This window comes from Diplotaxodon limnothrissa, linkage group LG16 (genome assembly GCF_057381915.1).
Source record: "Diplotaxodon limnothrissa isolate DT_005_m linkage group LG16, D_limnothrissa_male_GT1.1, whole genome shotgun sequence".
NCBI lineage: Eukaryota > Metazoa > Chordata > Actinopteri > Cichliformes > Cichlidae > Diplotaxodon > Diplotaxodon limnothrissa.
Window position 1 is genome coordinate 19773802 of NC_140611.1, and position 9208 is coordinate 19783009.

Below are 9208 nucleotides of genomic sequence, written 5' to 3' on the forward strand. Positions count from 1 at the left end.
GTTCGCCCGCTTGTTTGAAATATTATGAGTAAGCCACAGGACCACAGGCAATAATCTGGGAGTGGGCAAAAAGACGTGATAGAGGCGGATGGAAGTGAAGAGAGCGTGGAAAATAAAGGTTTTCTACCACAGAGAAGAGCTTTTGCGTAAGTGGTGAAAATGGTTTTCGGCCTTTTTCAAACATTAAAGGAAAGAGAGAGTCGGGCCATGACGTCAGAAACTCTGACAGCCCGTTCTTTGTGGGCGTTACCTATTTTCAATGAGCCAATATGGAACGCTGTTGTGGGCGGGGCCTGGTTCAAAGATGAAAGGCAAGAGAACCAGGCCGTGACGTCACAGTCAACTCAAGTCTATAAATTGCAGGTGAAACCCACATTGGACCAGCACGTTTCTTACAGTCACGAGCGATACACTGGATGAGATTTTGTTCTGCGACCCTCAGTCATATTTGAATGTCTTTGTAACATCGTAGCTTAAATGTCAAAAACGAGTGACCAACAAGCAAAACCAGAATTAGTGTGCACTCTGCCAGAGAGCACACTGGGCGACCTGGAGGTCGAGGAGAAAGAAAATTTAAAAGTCCCAGAAGAGCAGAAAGTGGTGAAGGACACGAAAGAAATGCAGAACAAAGTGGACGAGCAGACAGAGCCATTAGCCGAGGCTAAGACAGAGAAAAACGACACGGCAACCCCAGATTCCTCCTCAAAGTTGTGTGTCAACAAAGTTGTTCAGTTGATGGTTTCAAACGCCACAGAAAAAGCTGAACTGAACCAAGTGAAAAATGCACTCGAAGAAACGGCCAAACTGGCAAAGAAAGAGTGTGAAGAGGCCAAAAAAGCAGTGAATGAAGCACAGGCAGCACTGTCAGAGGAGAAGACAATGGTAGAGGACGCAAAGAGACAAACTGAACAGGAAAAACAAGTGTTAGAAGAAGTGCAGTTTGTATTCAAAGATGAGACCAATCGGGCTTCAGCTTCAGCTTTGGAAAAGACACTGAAGCTGCAGAAAAAGGTGCGCGTCAACTGGGTTATTCAGTTGGTGGTTTTACTGGCCAAAGAAAAAGTCTCCTCCAAATACAAGATCTTCACAGAGCGCCTCACTCCTAACTGCATCAGCCATCGTCTGATTGAGAAAATCTGGCCTGAAGTTGAGGAGAAACACTTGAATTTATCCCACGACAGCATTTTTAATGTGGGCAAGGCCATTCTCAAGGATCTTTGCAACACACACAACTGCAAAGAAAACCTTTTGGTTTTTAATCTGAGGGAGCAGCTTGACAATATTACCGTCTCAATCTTCACCAAACACCTCTTGGCATTACCACCAAGAGTACTCAGTGTCTCTAAAGACAGGCAAGAGTACAAGGAAGTTGTAAAAAATGTGACCAAAGATCTGGTAATGCACGCCATGAGCGAAGGAAATGAGACGATGACACTGAATCCAGTAGCATCCGAGTTTATTGTAGAGAGGCTTTTCCAGAAGATCTGGGACAAAATTTTGTCAAAAAAGTACAAAATGTCCTTGGAGAACATTGGAGAACTCGCCCTGACAATATACAATGAACTCCATGACAGGTGGGATTCTCCAATGCTCTTAATGTGGTCAAGAAACCCAGTAATGGATGAAGCAATCGTCAGCAGCTTCAAAAAACATGCAAAATTGAGGAGCCAAAACATCATCTTTAGGGCTTTCTCATGTGCACGCTAAAATCGAACCAACACGTGCATGTGAATATTCATTTCAATTGGGCTTTCTAAATTTAATTTTGAAACCAGAGTGGTTAAAAATCACTACTCTTCTTCTCCCAACTTCCTTCCCTCATCACCAACTGGCCGAGGCAGATGGCCACCCCATCCTAGAGCCTGGGTCTGCCGGAGGTTTCTCTCTTTTAAAAGTGAGTTTTTCCTTCCCACTGTCGCCAAAGTGCTTGCTCTAGGGGATTGGAGTCTTTGTGCATTATTGTAGGGTCTTGACTTTACATTATAAAGCACCATGAGGGAAGTGTTGTTGGGATTTGGTCTGTTTCTTAACTCAAAAAGTCCAGTTACAACAGGACATTTTGAGTTAAAAAACAGAAAAAAAATAAAAAAAATAAAAATGAAAAAAAAACAACAACTTTGCATTTGTGCTTTGTTTCATTTACTATTTAAGAAGTTTGTTCTTCCTGCAACTTTTAAAAACAACAAACAACAAATAGCTGAGCTGTTGGATTTACTAAGTGCATCCAAGAATACAAACAAGCAGTCCTCACACACATTTGAGAAAAACTGAGAGACCTTTGAATCTTTATAGCTTACTGAATATTCATCTCTTTACTTTGTCTGCATGTGTCCACTTTTTTTCTTTTTCTATTTGTATTATTCTCATTTCAAAGACATTCAAAGCTGTTTGGAGACATGCAGAGTTCCTTAAAGATGAACCTAATATAATTACACGAGTTGTTTAACTGAGGTAATCACTCTTTCCCCCACAGTCCTACGATTTTTCCCTTTTTCTGTAAAGCAATGCAAATACATTTTGAATACTTTCAGTCAAGTATTTAACATTCATACAGGAATAAACTACAACAGAAACACAGTCACAAATATAGGCATTAAATATACAGACACCATATTTACATACACATTTAGTACAAATATAATGTTTAAAAGGAGTCTGATCCTTCAACTGATAAACATTTGTGTAGAATATATATGAACTGGAAGTGCTGGGTATACAAGTCTGGCCTAAGTCTTGGGTCAGAAAGACTGCAGCAGTCCAGGAGTTTAGTTCACCGTCTTTAATGAAGCTTCACAGAAGAACTGGTTACATCAGGGCTTGCCATGATTAATCCAACCGTGATACAGCCAGATATGCACTTATAATTGTGGCAGATGCAGTATAGGTGACTATAAGCATGGTTGTCTGGAAACAGAAACAGGTAATACTATAATTAGTAGGGTCCACAAGGGGTCGCTGTAAGACCAGAAGTTGGCTAAATAGCACATATCTTCCCAGTTGCTAGTACTAAGGCAAGAATGTGGCAAGCTAACAAGAGTTAAACTAAACAATAAACAACAGAAAAATCCTTTAACCGCGGGATGTAATCATTGGAGGAGATTCTGGCAGCAATAATTAAAGCTGACACGGGCTCTTTCACAAAATCAGGAGGATGTGTGCTCATCTTCCAGCACCACACAGCACAGAGGATGCAAATATCACTCAGTATAAACCGGTGAAACGGCGCAGTCCTGTACCGCGTCTTCACCTCGGCAAAATTAAACCAGTCGAAATACCAAATGAGGCCAACAGTGGCTCGATGAAGCCATTCTCCACAAGGACTTTCCATGAAGTTCGTCTTGGCTGTGCAAGCGAAGAAGAATAAAACTAGCCAAGTGCAGATGAAGTGAGCGAAGATGAACCAGGGGAGCACGGAGGCGAAAAGAACGAGGGCAGTGAGACGACAAGAAATGAGTACCAGTGTCACGGCCTTTTAAGTTCTGGCGTTTATTTCGTTGAAAAATATAAACAAAAATCAACCCAATAATTTCAAACATAAACGAAAGTTAACTTAATCTTGGGGCTCAAGAGTTGGGAGTTCGCCTTGTAATCGGAAGGTTGCTGGTTCGAGCCCCGGCTTGGACAGTCTTGGCCGTTGTGTCCTTGGGCAAGACACTTCACCCGTTGCCTACTGGTGGTGGTCAGAGGGCCCGGTGGCGCCAGTGTCCGGCAGCCCCGCCTCTGTCAGTGCGCCCCAGGGTGGCTGTGGCTACAATGTAGCTTGCCATCACCAGTGTGTGAATGGGTGGATGACTGGATATGTAAAGCGCTTTGGGGTCCTTAGGGACTAGTAAAGCGCTATATAAATCCAGGCCATTTACCATTCAAAATAAGAACACCAGGAAAGGAAACAGGGAGGGATAACAGAAACACTAAACACAAGACCCAGCCCCTAAGAGCGAATACAAAAACAGAAGAAACTAGAAAATAAACTCAAAACACTGATTCAGCAACCCAGGACCATGACAATTACAAATGTTCATAGCAAAACTAGGTAAGCATATTCTTACTGTTATAACAAACATAACTTTTTAACAAATCTGTATTTTTATTGCAGCGAACAGGTAAGGTTAAAGTTTAACACTCACTTTTGAGATTTGCAGACAACATGAAAAAACGGGGATCCAAACACTGTCTCGCAGCCTTTTCTATTAAAATACCACATGTAGCACTAAATCCGGTATCTGAACATAGTGAAATGTCTTCATTTGTAACATATTTATGGCTGTGATGAACCAGCATCTCTCTCATGTGTTCTACTACGTGTGACATGACGGTCATGAGTCTGCACACAGACGTCGTGTCGATGGCGCTGTGGTGAGGTCAGAATAACTAAGAGCTGATTACGCTCAAAACTGAGACTTTTTTTTCTGATTGTAAACAGCCTTGAAAGTTAAATGTTGCTACCAGGGGCGTCATAGTGGAAGCAAAAGTGATGCTCAGATAAAGACACCCAAGGAGCCAAAGGAAGGAGGCAGCCGCAGGTCTCTCTCTCAAGGATGTAACACAAGATGAGCTCATACAGTGGAAATTAAACGTTATTAAAACAGCAAATATATTTTATCGGTGTGGTTGGTTTTAAGGCTGATTTAAAAAATTGCGTTCTTTTCTAAACAGAGGAGAGTTCAGCTTTTTTCATTATATATATATATAACACAGAAAATGAAGACGTCATTTATTCATTGTTGAAAATCAGCGCAGTTTCAAGTAAACTGTGTGTCGGAAACATTAATAGATCAGTTCGCCCGCTTGTTTGAAATATTATGAGTAAGCCACAGGACCACAGGCAATAATCTGGGAGTGGGCAAAAAGACGTGATAGAGGCGGATGGAAGTGAAGAGAGCGTGGAAAATAAAGGTTTTCTACCACAGAGAAGAGCTTTTGCGTAAGTGGTGAAAATGGTTTTCGGCCTTTTTCAAACATTAAAGGAAAGAGAGAGTCGGGCCATGACGTCAGAAACTCTGACAGCCCGTTCTTTGTGGGCGTTACCTATTTTCAATGAGCCAATATGGAACGCTGTTGTGGGCGGGGCCTGGTTCAAAGATGAAAGGCAAGAGAACCAGGCCGTGACGTCACAGTCAACTCAAGTCTATAAATTGCAGGTGAAACCCACATTGGACCAGCACGTTTCTTACAGTCACGAGCGATACACTGGATGAGATTTTGTTCTGCGACCCTCAGTCATATTTGAATGTCTTTGTAACATCGTAGCTTAAATGTCAAAAACGAGTGACCAACAAGCAAAACCAGAATTAGTGTGCACTCTGCCAGAGAGCACACTGGGCGACCTGGAGATCGAGGAGAAAGAAAATTTAAAAGTCCCAGAAGAGCAGAAAGTGGTGAAGGACACGAAAGAAATGCAGAACAAAGTGGACGAGCAGACAGAGCCATTAGCCGAGGCTAAGACAGAGAAAAACGACACGGCAACCCCAGATTCCTCCTCAAAGTTGTGTGTCAACAAAGTTGTTCAGTTGATGGTTTCAAACGCCACAGAAAAAGCTGAACTGAACCAAGTGAAAAATGCACTCGAAGAAACGGCCAAACTGGCAAAGAAAGAGTGTGAAGAGGCCAAAAAAGCAGTGAATGAAGCACAGGCAGCACTGTCAGAGGAGAAGACAATGGTAGAGGACGCAAAGAGACAAACTGAACAGGAAAAACAAGTGTTAGAAGAAGTGCAGTTTGTATTCAAAGATGAGACCAATCGGGCTTCAGCTTCAGCTTTGGAAAAGACACTGAAGCTGCAGAAAAAGGTGCGCGTCAACTGGGTTATTCAGTTGGTGGTTTTACTGGCCAAAGAAAAAGTCTCCTCCAAATACAAGATCTTCACAGAGCGCCTCACTCCTAACTGCATCAGCCATCGTCTGATTGAGAAAATCTGGCCTGAAGTTGAGGAGAAACACTTGAATTTATCCCACGACAGCATTTTTAATGTGGGCAAGGCCATTCTCAAGGATCTTTGCAACACACACAACTGCAAAGAAAACCTTTTGGTTTTTAATCTGAGGGAGCAGCTTGACAATATTACCGTCTCAATCTTCACCAAACACCTCTTGGCATTACCACCAAGAGTACTCAGTGTCTCTAAAGACAGGCAAGAGTACAAGGAAGTTGTAAAAAATGTGACCAAAGATCTGGTAATGCACGCCATGAGCGAAGGAAATGAGACGATGACACTGAATCCAGTAGCATCCGAGTTTATTGTAGAGAGGCTTTTCCAGAAGATCTGGGACAAAATTTTGTCAAAAAAGTACAAAATGTCCTTGGAGAACATTGGAGAACTCGCCCTGACAATATACAATGAACTCCATGACAGGTGGGATTCTCCAATGCTCTTAATGTGGTCAAGAAACCCAGTAATGGATGAAGCAATCGTCAGCAGCTTCAAAAAACATGCAAAATTGAGGAGCCAAAACATCATCTTTAGGGCTTTCTCATGTGCACGCTAAAATCGAACCAACACGTGCATGTGAATATTCATTTCAATTGGGCTTTCTAAATTTAATTTTGAAACCAGAGTGGTTAAAAATCACTACTCTTCTTCTCCCAACTTCCTTCCCTCATCACCAACTGGCCGAGGCAGATGGCCACCCCATCCTAGAGCCTGGGTCTGCCGGAGGTTTCTCTCTTTTAAAAGTGAGTTTTTCCTTCCCACTGTCGCCAAAGTGCTTGCTCTAGGGGATTGGAGTCTTTGTGCATTATTGTAGGGTCTTGACTTTACATTATAAAGCACCATGAGGGAAGTGTTGTTGGGATTTGGTCTGTTTCTTAACTCAAAAAGTCCAGTTACAACAGGACATTTTGAGTTAAAAAACAGAAAAAAAATAAAAAAAATAAAAATGGAAAAAAAACAACAACTTTGCATTTGTGCTTTGTTTCATTTACTATTTAAGAAGTTTGTTCTTCCTGCAACTTTTAAAAACAACAAACAACAAATAGCTGAGCTGTTGGATTTACTAAGTGCATCCAAGAATACAAACAAGCAGTCCTCACACACATTTGAGAAAAACTGAGAGACCTTTGAATCTTTATAGCTTACTGAATATTCATCTCTTTACTTTGTCTGCATGTGTCCACTTTTTTTCTTTTTCTATTTGTATTATTCTCATTTCAAAGACATTCAAAGCTGTTTGGAGACATGCAGAGTTCCTTAAAGATGAACCTAATATAATTACACGAGTTGTTTAACTGAGGTAATCACTCTTTCCCCCACAGTCCTACGATTTTTCCCTTTTTCTGTAAAGCAATGCAAATACATTTTGAATACTTTCAGTCAAGTATTTAACATTCATACAGGAATAAACTACAACAGAAACACAGTCACAAATATAGGCATTAAATATACAGACACCATATTTACATACACATTTAGTACAAATATAATGTTTAAAAGGAGTCTGATCCTTCAACTGATAAACATTTGTGTAGAATATATATGAACTGGAAGTGCTGGGTATACAAGTCTGGCCTAAGTCTTGGGTCAGAAAGACTGCAGCAGTCCAGGAGTTTAGTTCACCGTCTTTAATGAAGCTTCACAGAAGAACTGGTTACATCAGGGCTTGCCATGATTAATCCAACCGTGATACAGCCAGATATGCACTTATAATTGTGGCAGATGCAGTATAGGTGACTATAAGCATGGTTGTCTGGAAACAGAAACAGGTAATACTATAATTAGTAGGGTCCACAAGGGGTCGCTGTAAGACCAGAAGTTGGCTAAATAGCACATATCTTCCCAGTTGCTAGTACTAAGGCAAGAATGTGGCAAGCTAACAAGAGTTAAACTAAACAATAAACAACAGAAAAATCCTTTAACCGCGGGATGTAATCATTGGAGGAGATTCTGGCAGCAATAATTAAAGCTGACACGGGCTCTTTCACAAAATCAGGAGGATGTGTGCTCATCTTCCAGCACCACACAGCACAGAGGATGCAAATATCACTCAGTATAAACCGGTGAAACGGCGCAGTCCTGTACCGCGTCTTCACCTCGGCAAAATTAAACCAGTCGAAATACCAAATGAGGCCAACAGTGGCTCGATGAAGCCATTCTCCACAAGGACTTTCCATGAAGTTCGTCTTGGCTGTGCAAGCGAAGAAGAATAAAACTAGCCAAGTGCAGATGAAGTGAGCGAAGATGAACCAGGGGAGCACGGAGGCGAAAAGAACGAGGGCAGTGAGACGACAAGAAATGAGTACCAGTGTCACGGCCTTTTAAGTTCTGGCGTTTATTTCGTTGAAAAATATAAACAAAAATCAACCCAATAATTTCAAACATAAACGAAAGTTAACTTAATCTTGGGGCTCAAGAGTTGGGAGTTCGCCTTGTAATCGGAAGGTTGCTGGTTCGAGCCCCGGCTTGGACAGTCTTGGCCGTTGTGTCCTTGGGCAAGACACTTCACCCGTTGCCTACTGGTGGTGGTCAGAGGGCCCGGTGGCGCCAGTGTCCGGCAGCCCCGCCTCTGTCAGTGCGCCCCAGGGTGGCTGTGGCTACAATGTAGCTTGCCATCACCAGTGTGTGAATGGGTGGATGACTGGATATGTAAAGCGCTTTGGGGTCCTTAGGGACTAGTAAAGCGCTATATAAATCCAGGCCATTTACCATTCAAAATAAGAACACCAGGAAAGGAAACAGGGAGGGATAACAGAAACACTAAACACAAGACCCAGCCCCTAAGAGCGAATACAAAAACAGAAGAAACTAGAAAATAAACTCAAAACACTGATTCAGCAACCCAGGACCATGACAATTACAAATGTTCATAGCAAAACTAGGTAAGCATATTCTTACTGTTATAACAAACATAACTTTTTAACAAATCTGTATTTTTATTGCAGCGAACAGGTAAGGTTAAAGTTTAACACTCACTTTTGAGATTTGCAGACAACATGAAAAAACGGGGATCCAAACACTGTCTCGCAGCCTTTTCTATTAAAATACCACATGTAGCACTAAATCCGGTATCTGAACATAGTGAAATGTCTTCATTTGTAACATATTTATGGCTGTGATGAACCAGCATCTCTCTCATGTGTTCTACTACGTGTGACATGACGGTCATGAGTCTGCACACAGACGTCGTGTCGATGGCGCTGTGGTGAGGTCAGAATAACTAAGAGCTGATTACGCTCAAAACTGAGACTTTTTTTTCTGATTGTAAACAGCCTTGAA